The sequence below is a fragment of the Marmota marmota genome, unplaced genomic scaffold, assembly GCF_001458135.2.
Source record: "Marmota marmota marmota unplaced genomic scaffold, marMar, whole genome shotgun sequence".
In the NCBI taxonomy this organism is placed as follows: Eukaryota; Metazoa; Chordata; class Mammalia; order Rodentia; family Sciuridae; genus Marmota; species Marmota marmota.
In genome coordinates this window covers 13,047,570-13,071,419 of record NW_025999869.1, presented here as the reverse complement: position 1 = coordinate 13,071,419, position 23,850 = coordinate 13,047,570, and the positions used below count along the sequence as shown (strand labels likewise).

General features: G+C 35.4%; 1 protein-coding gene across 1 annotated transcript in view; it reads right to left on the bottom strand.

The window, feature by feature from the left end:
* Window positions 1-23,850, bottom strand: part of Atp10b (ATPase phospholipid transporting 10B (putative)) — a 319,009-nt gene that overhangs the window by 244,531 nt on the left and 50,628 nt on the right. The window contains exon 2 of the mRNA XM_048816074.1: window positions 1,132-1,216. The gene's annotated coding sequence lies outside the window, so the exon portion shown is untranslated. The remainder of the gene's footprint in view (window positions 1-1,131; window positions 1,217-23,850) is intronic.

Below are 23,850 nucleotides of genomic sequence, written 5' to 3'. Positions count from 1 at the left end.
AGGGGAGACCCTGGACCCTCCAAGGTAGATTGAAGTCCATATAAGTCAAGTTGAAGAAATGAATTATTTGATATGTTTTTTTAAAAGTCATCAATGGCAAAGAAATGACTAACCCAGTAGGTGTTATTAAGAGTAATTTTAGTAACATCTAGAAAGAAAACAACATCTGCAATCCGCCTGATTAATGGCTTAATGGAATAACACTCCTGGTACTCTCTACTGTATGTTTGCAAGATCTGGAAATACAGAAGAGGCCGTGGGAGAAGAAAGGGACACGGTGCCAGGGTCATTATAGGATGCCAAGCTCCCCCCATCCCCTCATGCTGTTTCAATTCCCCTCTGGCTCCCTTAGAACACTAAGTTGTGCAGCAAATTCATAGGAGAAACAGAGTCCAGCATGTATGTGCATTCCTGTAGGCTGAACAACTGGTTGTTCAGTGATTTTTTTTTTTTTTTAAAACTTACCTTTCATCTTGTAGTTGGAAATGTTGGTACCCCAGCCTTATCAGTGTGCTCAAAAGAATACTTTAGCAGCAAACATGTCTGTCCTAGATCTGCCTGCCATGCATGCATGAAGCTTTCTCTAAAAGGAGTAGCTAATACCCCAAAACAAACAAACAAAACAAAACAAAAACCCCAAACACATTTTTCTCTATGCAACAGTTTCCTCCCTTGAACTCTAAGGAAAGCCAAAGTTCCCACCTATTCCCACGGAAATGTGCCAGTTTCAGAGTTTATCCAGATGAAATTAGGAGCCATATAGCAATCTCATTCTCTCCCTCAAAGCTGTGGTTCCTTTCTGCTTTTAAGAACAAGGTGCCAACTCCATCTGTTTCCTTGGGCAGCACTGGATGAATGCAGGATATGTAATTTATCCTAAAGCATGTTCAAGTGCATTTAAGCTGCATGCTCTGTTGGGTAAAGAAGCAGCATTTGCCACCAGGTTATCATAATGAAATCAATTGAAGAAAAAAACACAACATTCGGTTAGAAAAGTAATGTGGATCTCGTATCCAGCTCAATGAAATTTTGAAAGCTATATAAAGTAAAATAGTTATATTCTGGGCCCGATTTGGAACTTGGCATCAATGATCGTAAGAGGCGATTATTCTCCAGGGTGCTTTTACTTACCCCAGCAAGGCGAGCGTCCCTACGGCGCAGGCGCCATCAGAGGCCACAGAACACAGTGGTTCAAAGCGGCAGCGTTTCTCTTGTCCTGTAAGGGTAAAAAAATTCTTTTCTATGACATTTTGTCTGATTATGTCAAGTCAAGGCCTGAAGCTAATACTCCCACCGAAACGCAGAGAAGAGACACTGGAAAGAAATAACTGTAACCAATGAAAGAAAAGGGGGAAATAAGCGGCCTCACTCAGCCCAGCAGTGAAGGAGAAGAATACCAAGTCTGTGAGTGTGGGGCCCAGTCCCAGAACAGTGAGGCAGTGTTCTTGGGCTTGGCTGTGCATTTTCACAGCAGTGCCACTGTTACATGTGGCCCTTGCATTAATTTCTACTTTCTACGGATCAATGAGCCAGCAATACCCAAATTAAAAGTGATTTTTTCCCCCTCCATGCACCATACAACAATGACTTTGTCCATTTACCTTTTGCAATGCATGTAATTAAGTGTGAGATAATTATAACCTTATCGCTCTCTTTGGGGGTCTGGAATATAATTCCGTTGCTGGGTTTCAAGGGCACTTAAGAAAGAATAAACTCTCTGCAGTGACTTTTATGTGTGTGTGTTGCTGATGAATTCACTCTCAAAGTTTCAGAAGTCTCATTTTGCGGTAGTCATCGTTCTTACTGATTACTGTTGGATTATACAAAATAAGAAAAGTGGGACCAATATTTTATACTTATAGGTTATACGAATGCTTCAAATATACAAAAAAATCAGGATTATTTAGGGGTTTATTGATAGCTATGATTCTCCTATAATTCTTTTATTGGGTTGCCTGTACAACTAATTGGGGTATCATAAGCTTGTGATTTTATTGATGGATAAGTTATTGGTGGGTCCATAAATAAAAAAGAAGGTATAACAAGTGACAAGCTTATTTTGAGGGTAACAAAAGAGGAAAATGATCAAACCTGTGAATAAAAAGATGTGAAAATAAATGAACATAATACCTAACTTCATGAATTTTTTTTTTTAACCTAAAATCTTGATCTGGTTGCTAGGGTAATTGTGAACTTTATAGGTACTTGTGGATTGGATCAGACTACTAAGAAGAAACATGGAAAAAGAAAACACTATAAAAAGGAAGAAACACCCATAACATCTAAAATCTGAATAGCCATGGTTGTAAGATACAAGCTAGGAATTTCTAAGAACATGAAATTTGCCTAATATTTGGGACAGGCTAGAATTCTTAAGAAATTTAAAAACAAATGTGACTAGTTAACTCCATTTTGAAATTTCAAGTGAATTTTGCTTAACTGCTTCTGTGTCATAAAGTGGTCACTAAGGTCATCACATCTGTAAAGAATCCCTCCACCTGGTGGTGTTAACTAGGCTAAGAGGCAGTAGACTCCCTCTGATCTGTGTTGGGCAAAAACATAACAACAAAAGCCCACATGACCTTATGGTACTCTCTCAAGGAGAGATGCCTGGTGAGCGTTGATTCTTGCCCCTCGTCCAATGGATGATCTGCAAAGGAGAGCTTTAAATAATTTTTTCAAGGTATTCCCCATATGGCTTCTGGGTTGTTCCAGGTCTCTTCAGATCCTTTTGTCTTTGTATTTCATTTCATTCAACAAGTATGTACTTCATCTATAGTAAGAGGAAATGAAGTTTAGACATGTGGTTATATGTATATGCTTGGGTCTCTCTGATCAATTCAATCTGCTTCCGTAAGTGAAACTAACTCTTAAATTCATGCAAAGCTTAAGAGCAGAGCAGATGGATAAGTAGAGCTATGTAGTCTTTTTGCTCATTTGTGATCAATGTCAGCTTTTGACCCCCACCGACACCTTGTTAAGATTTCAAATTATTTTCAGAAAATACCATCACTTATAGAACTTATGGTGAGATTTCATTGCTAGATCATTGCATCAATATTTTTTTAAAAATAAAACGTTTAAAAGTTAAAGAAAAAAAATTGACCTTTCACAGATCTCCATCTGCTAAAAAAGGAGTGTTTTTGAGCCCCCGTTCCTTCTCTCAGAATCCTCTGGTTTTCTTGGAACAAAGGTGATCTAGAATCACAGATTCAGCTAATTGCCGAATATTAGCACCAAGAGGTAACTGGAGGTCATTTAGAGCTGTTCCCTGTCATGCTGAGCACATGGGATTCTGGGACAAGTACATCCTTGGGCTGTTTGATGACCAGTAGGTACAAAGTCCAGGAACCTTCCATTGCTCATTTTCCACACTACCTAGAAATTACCAATATTAGTGGGCTTGTGCAAACTATCTGTACCATGAAGATGGAATCAAATGCTAGTGTATCACTAATTAAAATCCCAGTAACAAATAATAGCTAAGAAATGCTGGGCTCAGCTTTTTTTTTTTTTAAGATGGGTAATCCTTTATGGGGTTGGGGGGCTGCTGGAATTCCTCAGTGAATGACATTGAAAGACTGCACTTCCCACCTTTCCCATTTCTATTCAGCAACTCTTCTGCACTTAAGTAAATCTAGCATTTTGTAAGTGTTTGCATTTCTCATTGTTTAAAACTCAGGAATGCCTGGTGGAAAGTGTTTTTTTTTTTTTTTAAAGCTTTTGTATTCTTGCTGCCCCAACTTGCTTATTAAAGCAGAAATTGCTGACAGAGCCTTTTTCCTGTTGCCTATGACCAATACCACACAACCAGGATGAACTTCATAAGCTGAAGACTAATTATTTTCTATAAGTTATGCCAATTTTACTGGTGGTGATTTCTATAACTCTACTGAGCACTTTGTGCCAGGAATGTGTTAGAATACTCTGAATACTATGGCTCATTCAATTCCAATGACCTTGATAGATGACATAATAATTATTATTATTGTTACTTTTTTTAACAGGAGAGAAAATGGAGACAAAAGAATGAAAAATATACATAAGTAAACATGACTTTCTAGAAAGTAGCTGGTACTTAAAACACAGTTTACTTAACCATTCACCTTTAAAGACATCTGGATCGTTTTCTGATTTGTTTATGGGTTCCAGATTCATTATGGGGCAGACCACTCAGAAAACATACCAAGTCCATTTTGTCTGAATTTGAGAGTCTTTATTTAGCTGACTGGCAACTGCTCCCTGCCGGACCCATAACTGTCTCTGCAAGGAGTGGCCCCCAAGTCTGAGTGTTTCAAAGCATTTAAAGGCAAAACTGCAGAACCACATCCGGGTTGATGTAGCTGCAAGCAAGCAGGGATACAGACGCTGAATTGAGCAGTCAGCAAGGCAATGCAATGCCCATAATCATATTTTCATTCTGGGTATATTCAGTATTTCCCATGGGACTTTCCATAATCATAAGCAGAAGGGAAGTGGGTCAAAATGACCCTAGTTGTGTACAAGTTAAAGAATGGTTACTAACATCTAGATAATCAATCTCTGACAGGGTGCACTGCCCAAGAAAAATGGGAACCAAAGAGAACAATTTTACATTGTATAAGAATTGCCATTTTGTGTTGCCAAACATGCTATGCTAAGCAACTATTGATAGGTACAGAGGCGGGCTGTTCCCGTGGGAGAAGCATTTCTTATATGACGTGGAATCTCAGGGTAAAATGAAGTCATTGTCCATACAGCCTGGCCTATAACACTATGAATAACGTTGTCTGTGAACAAACTAGAAGCAACACAGCAAGAATGGACTTCAGAAATTTAAGACTAATTATTTTCTATGAGATGTGTAAAATTTTTAGTGCTTTTAAGAATTATTAAGCACTTTGTTCTAGACTGTCACTTAAATTGGTGAAATATATGTGAATCACCTCAACAAAGGTGTTTTTTTTTTAAAGTGAATAAAGTTGCTATAAACATCTGCACAGTTTTGTGTAAAAACAAATCTTCATTACTCTGAACTAAATGTACAGAAGTTTAATTCCTGAATTATATAGTATTTGATGTTTAGGGTTTTTTTTTTTTTTTAAGTGTTTTAGTATTTAAAAAAAAAAAAACCCTAAAGTGTTTAGCATTAAAAAATAAATAAATAAAGACACTGAACTGCTTTCCACAGTGACTGTAACATTTAACATTCCTGCCAGTAGTTGTGAAGCACCTAGTCTTTTTACATCCTTACTAATTGGGTGGTGTCCTACTTTTTATTTTAGTTGTTCTAATTGGATATGTGGTGATGTCTCTTGAAGGTTTTAAATTGCATCTTTCTAATGGCTAATGATTTTGAACTTTCATGTGCTTATTTCCGTGTTATACACCTTATTTAGTTAAATGTATTTGAATGTCTTTTAGCTATGTTGTAGCTGGATTATTTGCTTTTTGGGCTTTTTAAAAAATTTTTGAATTTATGTATTCTAGAATATTTTTTTTCTTTTGGTACCAGGAATTGAACTCAAATGTACTTAACCACTGAGCTATATCCCCAGCCCTTTTTATTTTTTAATTTTGAGGCAGGCTTTACTAAGTTGTTTAGGGCCTTGCTAGGTTGCAGAGGTTGGCTTTGAACTTGTGATCCTCCTGCCTCATCCTCCTGAGTTGCTGTGCCACCATGCTTGGCTGTATAGGGTCTGCAAATAATTCTCAGTTTAACTTGTCTTTTCATGTTCTTAACAGGGAACTTCAAAGAGCAAACGATTTTTTTTTTTCTGATTTTTTAAAAATTTATTTATTTCTTACATACATGACAATAGTGGAATACATTACATAATTATCCATTCACAGCACAATTTTTCATAACTCTGTATACAAAGTATGTTCACACCAAATTATGCCATTGTACATGAGCTCTTTTTTTTCATTTCAATTCTTAATATACCTTTATAACATGATTTGTCATATCTGTTTGTATATAAGGTATGTTGACACAAAAGATTTTTTAAAAATCAAGTTTCTAAAACGGTTTTAATCAATTTTTCAGTTTATGAACTGTGGTTTTGGTATTAAGTCTAAGAACCCTTTGCCTATCTCTAGATCTTGGAGATTTCTCCTATGCTCTCTTTAAGATGTTTTTACTTAAAAAATTAAGTCTGTTATTCATTTTGAGTTAACTGTTTTAAGAAGTATAAAGTTTAGGTCATGGTTTACATAGTTGTTTATTTGGATGTCCAATTGCATTAGTATCACATGTACAGCCATACTTTCTCCATTAATTTTTATAATTTTGACCTATTTTTGGATTCTCTAATTTTTCTATTGTCTACTTCTCCATAAATATGAATAATCCTGATTATTATAGTTATATAAGTCTTGAAGTAGAAGGATTCCTTCTATTTTATTATTTTTCAAAAAAAAATTTTTTGGTATTCCAAATTACTTGCATTTTCAGTTTAATTGTGTAGTAATCATGTCTGTATCTACACAATATCTTCCTTGATTTTGATAGTAATTGTAGTAAATACATTTATCAACTTGGGAATAAATGACATCTTGTTAAATCTTTCATTCCATGAACATGGTACACATTTTTATCATTTAGGTCCTTTTTATTTCTTTCATCTGCATATGTAGTTTTCAGCATAGAAATCCTACAAACATGTTTTATTTGGTGTACTAATGTTCCTTTGTTAATAGATTTGATTTTGTGATCTTATATTTCACAACTGTGGTGAACTTCTTTATTAGTTCTAGGAATACATACACACATTGACATCCCCCCACATACAAATAATTTACAAATATATATACATGTATATGTGGGTATTTTCTACATAGATAATCAGGTCATCATCAATAAGGATGGCCTTATTTCTTCTTTTCTGAAAAAATGCCTTTTATTTCTATTTTCTTGCCCCGTTACACAATCAGAACTTTCAAGATTATATTAAATAAGAGTGATGAGAGTCAATAATACACATGCCTTATTCTTATAATAAATTTGAGTAAAATCCCTCATACTTCTAGAGATTTTTTTGCTTTCTTTCTCTTTTTTTTTTAAATAAATTGTTCATTATAGTTATATATTATTTTGTGGTTCATTTTGACAGTCATAAATGCTTATAATCTGTTCCACTTCAATTTCCACTATTATTCCCTCTCTTCCCTCTCTCAACACCCTTCCTGTACTTTATTAATCTTTTATTAATTTATTTTTAATTGGGTGCATTATAGTTATACACAAAAGTGGAACTCATTATGACATGTTTATACATACCTATAGCATAGTTTGGTCAATCTCTTTCTGTGGTTGCCACAATTTCCATTCTCTCCTCCCTTCTACTACTCTGTTCTCCCTTTTTACATGAGAGCATTTTTCCCCCAAAAGAAATTTTCTTATTTCTACCATCTGCATATGACACAAAACTCTTTGGGTCTGGCTTATTTCACTTAGCATGATGTTCTGTAGTTCCATCCATTTACCAGAATGGAAGAAAATGAAAGCATTTTCTTTAAAATCAGGATCAAGATAAGGATGTCCTATCTCACTACTCCTATTCAATTATGGTGCTGAAAGTTTTGGCTAGAGAAAACATCCAAGAGGGGAAAAAAATAGAGGAATACAAATAGAAGAAGCAGCCAAATTATCTGATTGCTGATTACATGCTTCTATATCTAAAACCCAAAAAAACTCAACCAGAAGACTACTAGAGCATAGAATTCAGCAAAGTAGCAGGATATGAGGTCAGCATACAAAACCCAATAGCTTTTCTGTACTCCAATAATGAATCTGCTGAGAAAAAATAATTCTATCCACAATAACCTAAAAAATTTTACTTGGGAACAAGTCTATCAAAGGTAGTGAAAGACCTTCAGAATGGAAATTATAGAACCTGGAAGAAAGAAATTGAAGGCCTCAGGAGACTTTTCATGTTTTTGGATAGAAAAAATTAATGTTGTCAAAATGGCCATGTTACCAAAAGCAGTACACAGATTCAATGTGTCCTCCAATGACATTCTTCACAGAACTTGGAAAAATGGTCCCAAAATTGGTGTGGAAAGTTAAAAAAGACCCAGAATAATAACTGAAGCTGGTGATATCACAACACATGATCTCAAATTATACTACAGAACTAGAGTAACAAAGCAGCATGATATTGACATTAAAACAGATATGAAGACCAGCATAATAAATAGTAGAGACAAATCCACATAGTCATCTGATTCTTTTTACAAAGGTGCCAAAAATATACACTAGAGAAAATACAAACTTTTTTAATAAATGGTGCTGGGAAAACTAGATATTCATATGTGAAACAATGAAACTAGATCTCTATCCCTATCCCTGCACAAAACTCAACTTAAAGTGGATCAAAGACCTAGGAATTAAATCAGAAACATCCAAACTGCTGACAAGAGTCAACATTCCATTATGTTGGCGCACAGGCACCAATTTCATAAATAAGAACATAAAAAGCTCAATAAATAAATCTAAGAATAGGGCTGGGGATGTGGCTCATGCGGTAGCGCACTCGCCTGGCATGCGTGTGGCCCGGGTTCGATCCTCAGTACCACATACAAACAAAGATGTTGTGTCTGCCGAAAACTAAAAGATAAATAATAAAATTCTCTCTCTCTCTTTTAAAAAAAATCTAAGAATAAATGGAATGGCTTGAAATTAAAAAGGTTCCGCACAGTAAAGGAAATAATTAAGAGTGTAGTCAGCTGAGTTGGGGATATTGATCAGTTGGTAGAGGGCTTGCCTCACATGCAGAAGGCCTTGGGTTCAATCCCCAGCACCACAAAGGAAAAAAAAAAAAAAAAGATCGTAAACAGCCTACAGAATGGGAGAAAATTTTTGCCAGGTACTCCTCCTATAGGAGTTTAACATTCAGAATATAAATTTATTTTTTAAAAAAACTTAATACACACACAAAAACAATAAATGGGCAAATGAACTAAACAGACATTTCTCAAATGAAGAAATGCAAACAGCCAAAAAAATATAAAAATTGTTTAATATTTTTGGCAATCATGGAAATGCAAATCAAAACTACACTGAGATTTTATCTCACTCCAGTTAGAATGTCAATCAAAACAAAACAATAACAACAACAATAAAAAAAACCAACCCCAAATAATAAATGTTAATGAGGATGTCAGGGAAAAGATACACTCATACACTGTTGACCTGCAAATTAGTACAGCTACTTTGGAAAGCAGTAAAGGAGTATGGAAATTCTTTGAGATGAAAATGGACTGACTGTATGACCCAGCTATTCTATTCCTTGGTATTTATCCCAAAGAGCTAAAATCAGCATACTATAGTGATACATGCATACCAACATTTATAGAAGCACCATCCACAATAGCCAAGTTAGGGAACCAGTTTAGGTATCCCTCAATAAATAAATGGATAAAGAAAATGTGATATACGTACACAATTGAATTTTACTTGATCATTATAAAATAGTTTTCCTAGGTATAAAAAAATATGAATGGGTAATTATATAAACTGATTTTTCTACATTAGTTGATATAATGATGGTTTTTCTGTTATTTATGGCTGCTTTGGGATTGTTTGGCTTTTTTTCTATGTTCCTGAAGTGGGAGGTTTCCCCTTTTCTGAGGTATCTAGTGATATAAATTTCCATCTCAGTACTGCTTTAGCTATGTTCTACAAATTCTGATGTGTTATATTTTCACTTTTATTCAATGTGTTTCTAAAATTCACCTTATGGTTATGGGTTATTTTGATGTGTATCGCCGTTTTCAAATGTTTGGAAAGTTTTCCATTATCTTTCTGCTACTGTTTGATTTCATTGTCATCAGGAAAACACTGCACAATTTTAATTCTTTGGGTTTGTTTGTAGCCCAGAATATATTTTATGCTGGTATTTGTTCCATGGCACTAGAAAAAAAATGAATACTCTGCTGATCTTAGGAATGTTTGATAAGTTTTGATTGGAGTATGTTGCTTCACTTGTTGTGCTGTCTCTACTAATATATATATATTTTTTTTGCTCTGAAAATAAAGAATACAAGTCCCTTTTCTCTCCCTGGATTCCACTGGTGTTCCATGTCTTTTCAAATAAATTGTTAAAATTTTATTCCTTAAGTCGCTGTTTTCCAAACTGCTCCTTGGCATCCCCTGTGAGCCCCACTGGCCAGGGGGCCTATAGTTAGGGGAAGAAGGTGGGCTGTATGGTGGTGCTCCAGCCATCAAGTCTTTTAATAAACCTATTTAAGCATTTATATTTAATATAATTATTGCCATGTTAGGGATTGAGATTACCATTTTATTTTTCGATTTACTTTTTTTGTTGTTCTTTTTTCCTCACTTCCCTATAGTTATTAAAAAAAAAAGTTTAAAGAATTACATTTTATCTTTTTGGGTTTTGAATCATTTTGTGTTACTTTTTTAGTGGTTACTTTGGGTATTGAGTTATATATGCATAACTCTTTACAATTTACCCACTTTCATCATTTTACCAGTTTGAGTGAAATGCAGAAAACTGACCTCTTTACTCTTCCAATTTATGATTTTCTTAAATATTTCCTTTACATCTATTTAGAAGCATATCAGATAGTCAATTTTTGCTTTGATAGTGAAGCATAATTTAGAAAGTTTAAGAAAGCCAATTGTACTTGCCTATATTTTTTTCTTATTGTATTATTCCTTCCTTCCTGATGCTTCAAGATTATTTCTTTTATTTTTTTATGTTGAACTTCCCTTCATTATTCTTTTAGGGAGATTCTTCTAGTTTTCCTTCTGAGTATATCACAGTTTCTTCATTATTTCACCAGTAGTAGTATTCTTGGTTGGAAGGTTCCCCCCCACACACACTTTTTTAAAAAAGTTTTTGTATTTGTTGATGGACAGGATGACTTTATTTTATTTGTTTATTTTTATGATGCTAAGGATCAAACTCAGTGCCTCACACATGTGAGGCGAGTGCTGTCACTGAGCTACTGCCCCAGCTCTTGTTTTTAAGCACTTAAATATTTTCTTGTGATCTCCATGACTTTTGATAAGAGGAGTGTTTTCTGAATTATTCTTCCTCTACAGATATGCTGTCATTGTTTATGACAGGTTTCAAAAATTTTTTTATCTTCAATTTTTTAAGATTTTAATTTTGACATGTCAGTGTAGATTTCTTCCAGTTTATCCTGCTTGGGGTTTAAGTTTCTGAAATCTGTAGATTTGAGGTCTCCCTCGGGGTCTTCTACATGCTGGAAAAGTCTGTTCTTATCCCAAATTTCTATATGTAAAATTAATATTTTATCTTACTCCTTGGTTCTCTAGCAATATCCACTCTCCCCACCCCTTTCTCTCTCACACACACACAGCAAACAAGCCCTGTATTCTATTAATATATAGGCCACATCCCACTTCTTGCATGAAAAACATTCAACAGAAATGGCTTGCATATAAAACCAGACAACTCGCACCATATGATGAAATTTTGTTCAAACAAATACTAAAAAGAAATCAGGTATACTTATTAGCTTGGAGGCATTTGGGAGCATGTTCGAGGTGAGAAAAGTAAATTGTATGTAGCATTTTCATTTTAAAAATAATGACTTTTGAAGGACCAGATATTTGCCTGATCACAGTGACAGTAGTGTCTGCTGCATTCTGATGTCACCTTTGCCTTTACAGAAGGGGAATAGCTTCTTAACTCACTCATATCTAGTTCAATCAATTTACTCATTATAATAAAAGGAAACTACTTTTTTCCTTTCTAAAAGATTATTTAAAAAAAAAACATACATCTCATTTCCCTCATCAAGAGAATTAGAGACAAGATCATTTCTTGGGTCGGAGATTTTTTTTCCACAGGTATTCAATTGTCTGTCTGCTCAGGGTCCTTGACTATTATACATTTAAAAATGATTTGGCTAAAGATATAAAAGTGTCCTCTTGATTAAGGGGGGGCAATTTAAATGGACTATGTTTATCTAAACTAAACAAATGCAGAAATTAGTGAAAACGTTAAAATCTTAGCGAGTTAAAACACATCCCAATGAAAAGTTAGCTGGTTTTTAGAATGAGAACAGACAGATGGCTCATTGTGTGTGTTATTTTGTCTGGCCTTTCTGTCAATATTCAGGAAAAATGTGAACATTTATGTATGAAGAGAGAAAAATGAATAAAAACTTAGAAATCCAAGTGACAAGTAACGAAAGAGAAAATGCTGAATATTTTTTGAAAAGGAAAGTGGTAGCATTTTTAAGAAAATTTCTATTGCAGAGAATGAGAAAACAAATGGTTCATGTCTAATAAAAAAGAGTTTCTTAAAAAGCGGGGTCATTGAATACTTCAAACCTATGTGTGATAAAATTATGGGGAAAATTCTTATGCTCACTTTGAAAAGTCAGTGATGAGTTGGCTTAATTACTTTTAGTCATTGGAAAAGCAAAGGTTTAGATTAATCACTGAATCGGTAAAATAATTTTTAATAATTAGAATGCAAAGTAACTTGAAGTCTTTTAGCTGGTTAAGCAGATGCGAACACTGGCATATGATTAATGAGCAGGGGTTAGGAGCAGCACTGAACAAATGATGAAAACATGAAGAGGAGTTGGTAATTTGAAAGATCAGCCATAAAACTAGTTCCTCGGGGTCAAAAGGGATGGATGGCAGGCAGTTACCCAGGGCAGCAGGCATCTCTGAAAGTGTAATAAGAATAAATTTCATTTATCACAGCTCCTATTAGGAGGGAGAAGACAATATAAGCTGCCAGAGAAGAGGTGAACTAGCCTCAAGGTAAATTCCCCTATATTAGGCATTCTCAGCAAAACGCGATTTTGCCCCTTGGGGGACATGTGGTGATATTCACATTAATTTTTGGCCATCACAACTGGCTTAGGGGTACCATCAGCATCTAGTAGGTAGAGGCCAGGGTTGCTGCCGACTCATCTACAGTACAAAAGACAGCCTCCTACAACAAGGAATCACCTGGTCCAAAACCTCAACAGTGCTCGGGTCAGGAGACCTGCCTGAAATGTTTCTTAAATTCTTAAGCTGATGGGTTAGGACAACTGCAGAATTATTGAGTAAATGAGGCAAGTTTGATGGGTCTTATTTATCCCTCCCCCAGATGAGGCTTGGCTCTTTCTCTAGATAGATGTTGAGCAAACTTAAACAATTTGAAATAGTAAGAAATCTCCACCAATGAGTTTGATTTCTAAAATATTTTTAGAAAGCAATGATGAAATAACAATGGTGTGCCTTTATACTGTAAAGTGTTGAAGGGGAGTGGACAGAGTCAGCTGAAAACACAGCAACAACTGGAGTACCCTCCAGTAGACAGTAACTTCTTGGTCCTTTGCCATTAGTTTATATGGTATTTAATGTTCTTAAACCAGATATCCCCCAATGGTAATGACCTGTAGACTTTTTTTCCTAAACATGTACAACTTCAATTTTCAATTAACTGGTAGTATTTAACATCAGGGGATTTCATATGAAAACAGATTTTTTGTTGAAACAAGCAAAACAGAACCAAAACAACCTGGCGATAATGGGTACACGTTTCCTTAAGTCAAGGGGTGGGCATTGCCTACTACTGACCACTAACTTTGGATAGAGCACAAGCAACCCCCATTCCACCACAGCTGGACTAGTTTAGGAGGCTGCATTACCAGCCTGGACTCTGTAGAAAAAGTTCACAACTTCTGTCCTTCAAGATTATACTCATCCTCCCTTTACTTTTTTCATTAGGATAACACCAACCAGTTTCAGAATGTGACATGCAATTTTTGCCTATATTAATTCTCATCAAGTCAATTTTGTGCCAGCTTTTGGCTACTTTTGCTTTATTTGTGATTCTGGTTTTTCCATGACTTTCTTTTCTTCAGTTAATCAAAAGGTTCCTGAATACTGGGACATGGATGTTCCTCTTTCACCTGTTGGGGTAGACAGCCACGGCAATCTCCTTTGCTATCCATTTCATCAGCTGATTTTTAGAATATAAAACGTGAATAAAATCATCCCTCCAATAAATATTTTGACCATTGTGTAAGTAAATTAAAAGGAATAACTTACTGAAATCTGCAGAAAATAAGTTTCAGAATAAAAATACTGATGTTCAAATTATTTATAGACAAAATCCTGATGTTTTAGAGCATCAGATCAAGTCATTAGGAGGTCACACAAAAAGAGCTTGTAATTATTTGAATAATTTGTTCAAATCAATGCATGAGGGGAAATGGATTCTTTTTCATATTCATAAAGCATGGGCAAGCTTTTGCATTGTCTATGCTGTGCAATAGAAGACATCTGTAATGATTTATTTCAAATATATAGAGAACTAATGAGCTGTTTGAAATATAATCATTCCATTTGTATAAGATAATGGTTCTCACATATTTTAGAATCAAGGCTCCTTTACACTCTTCAAAATGATTTAGGATTCTAATGGGATTTTGTTTATGAGGATTAAATCCATCTGTACTTACTATATTAGAGACTTAAAATTAGAAATTTTTGAAATTATGATTTTCAGTAAGAATTTTTAAAAATCTAATATTTTGATTAATAGACAATAGCTGCTAGATGTGGCGGTACATGCCTATAATTCCAACAACTTGATCCTCCTGCCTCAACTTGGGAGGCTGAGGCAGGAGGATCACAAGTTCAAAGCCAGCCTCAGCAACTTAGCAAGGCCATAGGTAATTTAACGATAGCCTGTCTGAAAATAAAAACTAAAAAGAGCTGGGGAGGTGACTCAGTATTTAAGTATCCCCAAGTTCAATCTCTGGTACCTACCCTCCGCCTCCAAAATGATAGTTCATTTCTCATGTCTGCTTATGAGTTGAATCTGTTGTGTTATGTTATTCTAGTTTAAGAAAGAAAAGAAAAAGTCTAACTTCATCCATAGTTGGAAAGGAGATGATTTATGGACTCTTTGAAAGGGTTTGGGGGATGATGGTGGCCAGTTTTGTATTCAATTTGGCTAGGTGACAGTCCCAAGTTATTCAACTGAACATTAATCGATGTGGTTGCCCTAAAGGTATTTTTTAGGTATGATTAAATTCCTCAAAGGTAGGTTAAATATTAGTTGACTTTAAATATAAGGGGTTATCCTAGATACTCTAATGGACCTGATTCAGTCAGTTCAAAGGCCATAAAAGCAGGTGTGAACCTTCTCTGAAGAAGAAATTCCATTGTGGAGAGTGTCTTTAGCTCATGCTTGGGAATCCCAGCCTGCCTTCCTGATGGCCTGCTCTCTACACTTCACACTTGCCTAGCATCCCCCACTATCATGTAAGCAACTCCTTAGAACTAATGTCCTAGTATCTCCTGCTGGTTCTATTTTTCTGATTGAACTCTCATGGATATGGGAACTCCTCGGAGACCTCGGAGCTCAATTTGAAAATCCCTGGCATAAAATGTATATTATAAAGTCTGTCTTGTCATTTACCCAATTGACATAACAAAATTCTATGATTCCAATAAGGCAAAAATTTTCCTTTCTATTCTAAGAAAGGATATTTTTCAAATAACATGCATGGGTCAGCAGCTCAATCTTGATCCTTAAATTTCTGGTTCCTATTCTGGTCCTCTACCAATTTTTATCCTCTACCACAATGACCTTATAATCTATTTGGAAACATATTTGCAGATATAGATATTCATATTACTCAACATATACATGCCCACCAAAATGTTCCTTGGAAATAGAAGGATGTAAACATATTGTGTACACACATACTTTATATATAGAAATATTAATATATATTTATAGGTATATATGATAACATCTATATATTGACATGCATATGTATCAAGAATAGGAACATATCATACATTTATTACATCTCTACTTCTATCAGTGAGAAGCAATACAAAGGAAAATAAGGCTTTGTTTAAGCTCAAGCCCCTTTATAATTTATCTGAGAAAGATTATTACTCCTGAAGATATGAGATTCAATAAACCAACTAGGAATTTGTGAATACTGCCTTAGGCCCTGGTACAGGGTCACCTCCATCCTTTTCAGCTACTTCTATTATGGGATGGCCTTTCCTCCCCATATCTGGATGAGTCTGGATGACAGGGATGAGGACTCATTAACAGGTGCTTATGACATGTTGATTGTTGGTTTTTTGGGTATGCATAGAATGAGTACAGAGAAAGATAAACAAGAAGAGAATAATGTGGAAAAATTAGAAGAAATGATAAGACCAAGAAATTGAGAGATGAAATGCAACTTTGTAAAGACAATTAAAAAAACTGAACTAGGTTAGAAGGAATGTGTTAAAGAATAACAATGGTTTATGCTAACCAATGAAAGATTTCCATTTCTTGAAAGACTGGCCAAGTTGCTCGTGTTTCATTGTAAGCAAGGGGTGCATAGTGTGATGGCTGAGAATGAACACAGGTAAGACAGATCTCAGTTTGTGTCCCAGCTCCTTCACGGACAAGCTATGGGGTCTTGTATATATTACCAAATCTCTTTGAACCGCAGTTTCTATATCTGAACTTCTAGAGAAGTATTTGTGAAAACTAGTTGTATAAATGGATGTGAAAGCATCTACAGAGCTCACAAATGGTGGCTCTCACCACTGGATTCACTGGAGATCTGTTAATATCTGGATTCACTGGAGATCAATGCAATTGGTGGCAGGTAGTTATCATCAGAGCCAAAATAGAAAATTTACCTGACTTTAGTACTAGTTTTGTTTATATCTATGTTCATAAGTAATAATCACATAGTTTAAGTTTCAAGCAAGCTCTCTACTGGAGCAAAAGGCTTAATTTCATTTTTACAACACATTGCCAGGACTATTCCTGAGCAAAATGTCACATGACAAAGTGTCCATAGGATGCATCTTAGGTTTTACCCCAAATTGTACAATTTTGATAATTATATAGATTTAAATATAAGGACAAGTAGATTTCTATAAATATTTTTAAATTAGTTTGGGAGAAGAATAATGTCAAATACTAATGAACATTCAGACCCATGATATAGCTGCTAGTTTAAAGGAAAAATTCAGAGCCTGTAACCACATTATATATTTAAGTATGATGCATGTAAACCTTTTAAAGGCATTAAAGGTAATATGTGTGCATTTTGGAGAAATTGTTGATTGCAATTGATGTTATAGGAACACGATGATATTAAAAAAAAAAAATCACAAAACTGCCTTTTTGCCTAATTTTCTATTCACTGATTTTAGGTACGTAAGTTAACTTTCTACATAGGAGGAGATTTTCTCAATCAAAGCCAAACATGCACTTTTGTGCACACCCTGTGTCTGTCTAACATTACATTTTATAAAATAGCTATTTGGGATAGAAGTAGAGTGTGACCCAGAAACAGATGCAAACTTCATCTGGAAATCAAAGCTTTGTAAAAGCTAGATTGAGTGTGTGAGGCTTGTGATTACAAGATTTCTACATGAGATATGAATTAATATAGTTCAAGCAACCGATTTGGATAAAAATCAGAAGATGAAATAGAACTTCAGAGTTTGCGTGAGCCATTATTATTATTAGCATGTCACTGATGGAGACAGATACGCAGAATGATTAGGTCATCTGCTTGAGGTCTCAAGTCAGTGTCACAGCCATGACTATCTTATGATAGAATTTACTGGCTAACAGAAGTGAAATGTCCAGAAATCCAACAATGTCATCAGTTTTCTCCTTCCACATTTTAGGCTGGCTTTGTGCATGTGGAAAGCCAGATGATTCTTAGGAAACTCCAGACACACAGAGAGATTCAACTAAGAGTTTCAATAAAAGTCTTTCTTGATGACTTTTACTTGGTCAATATCCCAAGGAAAACTGGGCTTTGAAAATTTCATACTATATACTGAGTAATCTGGAAAATTCAGGGTTATATGATGTCACTTTTGAAGAAAATGAAGTATTGAAATGCAGCACAAATTCTCAAGACATTGTCAGAAGAATTATAAGGAGAGACATCAGTGATTTTGTGGATTTAGTAACCCTTATCAAGGCCAATGAGGCAGTGTGAGTTATGGTTACGAGCCAGGGCTTTTAAAGTTAAACAACTCTGGGTTGAAATGTTCAACTTTTACTAGCTGTGTGACCTTAGGCAATTTACTATACCTTTTCAAGCTTTGAAATCTCACTAGTAATGTGGGAATAATGCTATAAAATAATTCACAGATAACATACGAAAGGTACTTGGGACTCTGTCAACTCCAAGATTAGCTACTGTTATGACAGTCACAATAAGATAATTTATAGATGTGTGATTAAATACTGTAAGAAGAGAAATAGCACCTACTGTGGTTGGTAGCACACATACATTTTGGATTTGATGCTAACTTGCAATGATAGAGGTGCCTATCTTTTATATTTTTTTCAAGCAGCCTTTCCAAATTTCTTTATTCTCACTGATTCATCTTTGGCTCTGTATAATTGAACAGATTCAATTCCTAATTATAGCTTACTTACAACATAAGCTATTGCATTAGTATTCTTTCCAATTTGAACTCAAGTAACTTTTCTGCAGGAAACACACCTTGCTTTTTATTGATTATAGCATCAGCCTGAGCTTACAGTAATCAATAAATACTTGTCAATGGATTGACCAGAGGAAGGAACTTTCTTTTCTCCTGTAAGCCTAGATCTCTGTACATAAGTTGGCAACAGACCCACATACCAGTCAACCCCAGGTATATGGATCAGGATAAGTACCCATCTGATATGTTGTAAAACTCCTTAAGGTCTCCTTTTGTAAAGATAAGCCTTAGGCCCATAAATCCCACATTCTTCTCCATTCACAAAAGCTCAAATACGTCTGTCATGCTGCTATTAGCTTAATATTCTTCAATATAAAAGATAGAGGGAAAAATGGGTAATGGGAGAAGGATTTTCTGTAACTCTCATACCCATGGATAAATGTTGCCATCTTTGACACCATGGTTTGGATTGAGGCTGAGCCGGAAGGTCGTTCAGTATATGATAATAACCAGTGGTCAAGAGTCTCCTGAGATTCTGATCCAAAAGCAACATTATCAATGTTGTAACATTATCAATAGACTTAAGCATTTAGTTCTTTCAATAAGATATTTCCCAGATGCCTTTCAGTCCAGCAAGGTGGAGACTGAGGTATAAGAGTGTATATCACATTATGCCTCAATGATAGGACAAGTCCCCACATTGCAAATTAGTTAGAAACATTCTTACGCCCAAATAGCCTTGGGAAAGACTTCTAAAACCTTGTCCTCCATCTTCAGAATTTCTGTCCATTCTGCCTTCAATATATAGCAGCTCTATTTCTTGCCGTCTCTGCCTCTTCCAGTTGTCTCATTCACTTTGCCCATTTAGGTAACATTTGATTCAATAATCCCAATTTCCAGGTCAGCCTTGGCTTCTGGTGCCCATGCAGGATATGGAACCATATCTGCCATTGCTTCAGTGCTTATAAGATACAGGTTCCCCAACTATATGCTTATAAGCTCCCCTCCCCCATTCCACACTATAACAAACTGAACTGGGCCAAAGACTACCAGTTGACAAGCTCATTGTTATTATCCATCAACTTGTGTACTGATTAAGAGTCTCTGATCTTTGGTAGTTCCCCATCCCCACCTGCCGCAGTCTGGCTGGGCACAAAATCACGAGCCACTCAAGCAGGAACAAAGTTTATTTTTTGAAACTGCCGCCAATGTCCGGTACCGCCCGGGAAGATTTTTTCCACCCACGCGGCGTCCTCCCAGACCGCAGAGAGAGCTCCTCTCCCGGAACTCCCTCCTACTGTACTTCCCCAACCAATGGGAACTCTCCAGGAGTCCCGTAGCCGGCCTAGGTGAACAGCAGGAGTCCAATATCCATATGAATGCAAATCTTAACATAATCATATCATCTCAATGGCTAGCTGGCGTCACCTTTCGACCAAAAATGCCATGCATCATATACTTGGCTCTTAGCACCCACCCATCCTGAGAAATTTTGTGAGAAGGATACATTTAAATTAGTTTCATAGATTCAAAGTTAAGATTACATATATTCTTACTTTCTCACATACTGATACTTCTGGTATCAGTTGTAGTTCATTATACACTTGATATCTATCTTTTATGCAATAGCTTTAATCCCCAAATATTAACTCTGCAATGCAGTATACAACTGATGTTATCTGAAATTCAAGATACATAGTAATAGCACGACTTACATCAGAAGTTCTCACCTATGGCTTATGACTTGGCTTTATATTTTGAGGCAGACATGCCATTTAATAGAACTAAGGAGTAACATTCTCAGAGTTGTAAAAACCAAACATATCCTGAGATTTATGACATCACAAGCCCAGATTGCACAGTTTGTTCCCCCCCAATTCCCCGGGCTACAAAACTTCTGTAGAAAAACAAGAGCTTTCTCATCAAGAGAAGCCCCCAAAGTTTGTGGGCTACAGGAAAAGCAGTGCTGAGAATTTATACCATTGAATGCACATATTATAAAAGAAGAAACTGATAATCTAAGTTTCCCCAAAAAGAAACTAGAAAAGTAAGAACAAATTCAATACAAAGCGAGCAGAAGAAATAAGAATTAGTGCATAAACCAATAGAATTGGAAATAGGAAATAAATCAAGGAAAGTAATGAAGCCAACAGCTTGTTCTTTCAAAAAAGAAAATTGATATACTTCTAGCTAAGCTAAGGAGGAAAAAAGCCCATAACTCTCCTGTTTATATATGAATACATGATCAGTGAAACTCCACATCATGTACAACCACAAGAATGGAATCCTAATTAGAATAAGTTATACTCCATGTATGTACAATATGTCAAAATATACTCTACTGTTGAGCTGGGATTGTGGCTCAGTGGTAGAACGCTCGCCTAGGACATGAGAGGTCCTGGGTTCGATCCTCAGCACCACATATAAAGGTATTGTGTCCAACTAAAAATAAATATTAAAATTACACACACCCACACACACTCCTGTCATGTATACCTGAAAATTTAAAAAAAATTAAAAAACACACACATTATTAATATCAGAAATGAAGTAGGGGCCATAACTATGAGTTCCACTAGAAGAATTGCTATGAACACTTTCATGCCAAATTTGATAACCTAGATGAAATGAACCAGTTCCTTTGAAGATGCAATCTGCCAAAACCCACACAAAAAAGAAATCAACAATCTAAATAGGCTAAAATCTATTAAAGAAATTTAAACCAATAACTCTTAACTTTCCCAAACTGGAAGCACTAAGCCTAGAGGTGTTCACTGTGAATTCTATCAAACATTTAAGGAAGAAATCACACCAAACACTCTCTCTTTGAAAGATTAGAACCAAGGGAATTCTTCCCCAAACTCAGTCCATAGTCCACAGGGTCAGCACTATCCTAATCAATATCAGAAAAAGACATGAAAAACCACTGACTGATATAAACAAATGCAAAAATCCTCAAAATACTAACAAATAGAATTCAACAATGGATAAGAAGAATCATACACTACAACCAAGTAGGATTTATCCCTGGTATGCAAGACTGGTTCTGGCTTAGTGTCTGAAAACCAGACAATGGGTTCATCTCAACAGGCTATTAAAGAAAAATCATATGATTATGCCAATAGAAACAGAGAACACATTTGACAAAATCCAATACCCATTTATTAAAAATAAAAAAAGCTGTTAGGAAACTAAAGAGAAGGGAACTTTCTCCATTATATAACAAATATCTACAAAAATCCTACAGCTAATATCATTCCTGATAAGAAACTCAGTTTTTCCTCAGATCAGAAACAAAGTAAGGATCTAGCCTCTTACTAATTCTTTCTCATATCATATTAGAAATCTTAACTAATGTAATAAGAAAAAAAATTTAAAGAGGTACACAGATTATAAAGGAAAAAGTAAAATCTGTTTATCACAGATAATATTGTCATCTATGGAAAACCTGCAAAAATGGACAATAAAACTCCTGGAATTAATGAATGATTATAACAGTATTGTAAGATATGAAGTTAACATAGAAAATTTAACTGCTTTGTATATGCCTGCAATGAACAAATGGAATCTGAAATTAAAAAAAATAATAATAAAATTTATGTTAGCACTCCTAAAAATACCTATGAAGAAAACAATATATACAAGAGCTATGAGAAAAATTACAAAATCCTGATAAAAGAAATAAAACAAATGGAGCAATATCCATGAATCAATAGTAAAACTCAAAATTTTCATGATTTCAGTTTTTTTTCAACTTGATCTATGGATTTAATGCAATTGTACTCAAAGTACCAGCAAGCCATTTTGTGGATATCTATGATCTGATAAAAGTTTATATGGAGAGAAAAAAGACCCAAGACACACAATAAAATGTAGGAAACCTTTGTCAGATTCAAAGACTTTGGACAATAGCATAATAAGAGCAACAAAATATCCTGGAATCTGCCACCCTGGCTCCACAGCTGAGGGATGAGGAGTTTCTGCTTGCAAGGGGTAAAGGTGAAAGAAAGAGCCCAGAAAACTATCAGTGCAGATGCTGGCAATCCTAGCAGCTGGCAAGTTTCCCAATACTCACAGACTTGCAGCCTATTTAGATAAGTTACCTGAAATTTGCACAGTAGCCTCTGAAAAAGAATCTCACATTATCTCCCAGTAAAACCCTAGGGAACAGTAGCCATGAGCCATCTTGTGAGCTAAGCTATTGTCTGATATTTGGACTGCTCTAGGAGTTAGAAACTCCTGCATATTTCCATCTCCTGATTCCACAGACCCTACACTGCATTGACTTTGGGGGATAGTTGCCTTGCAAACCCAACTTGGTCCAGCAGAATGCCTGTGCCCCAAACCTACTAGATGTTCAGCAGTGTAGGGAAGGGTTATTGCAAAATGAAGGAGAAATAAGGGCACTGTTTTTGTGAACCAGGAGATCAAGGGGCTTTCCCTTTAAGATCAAGGGCATAATCAGTCACATATAGACTCATCAGCTCCAGGACAGACTCATCCCCTTGTGCTGGACTTGTGGACCTGTTACTAAAAGGGTGAGGGAACAATAGTCCCCACTGCTGCCCTGATCCCAAGGGTGTATCGAGGGGTCTTAAGCAACTCTGACTCTGGCTATTGCCCCAACCCTGGATGCACATGGCTGGGGAGCTGGATACAAGCTTTCATGGCTCAGGCAAAGTCCCATTTCCAGATGGGCAGAGAGGAACACCACAGTTCCTCAGGCCATTGCTTGTTAATGGGCCAAATAAATCAAAAGAAAAAAATATTAAAAATTCTGAAGACAAAGGAAGATGGAAAAACATATCAAAACCTGTGAGATGCACAAGAAGCATTACTAAGAGGGAAGTTCATAGCAATCCAGACTTATATTTTTAAAAATAAATGTTATCAAACAAACAACTTAAGATATATTTTAAGCATTTGGAAAACTAAGAACAAACCAAACCAAAAATTAGGACAGAAAATCAGAAAAAAAAAAAAAATTAGAGTTGGTTCTATGAAAAGGTAAACAAATGACAGACCATTAGATAGATTAACAAAATAATAAATAAATAAAATAAAGAGATAGTGTCTTTATTCACCTCTATTTTTAAGTTGTATTTCCAACATCATAGAATACAAAGGATCATTGTGGACTAATATAAATAATCATATGCTAACAAATTAAAAAACCTAGAAGAAATGGTCAAATTTTTGGACACATATGACCTACAAAATTGAGACATGAGGATATAAAAAGCATGTATAGCCAATAACAAGTAAGGGGATTGAATCAGTAACAAACTCTTTGAACAAAAAAGCCTGGGACTAGATGGCTTCATTATTGAATTTTACCATCTTTGAAGAAGAACTAAATCATACTTCAAGCTCTTGCAAAGAGTTGGAAGATGAGAAAACATGCAAACAATTCTATGAAG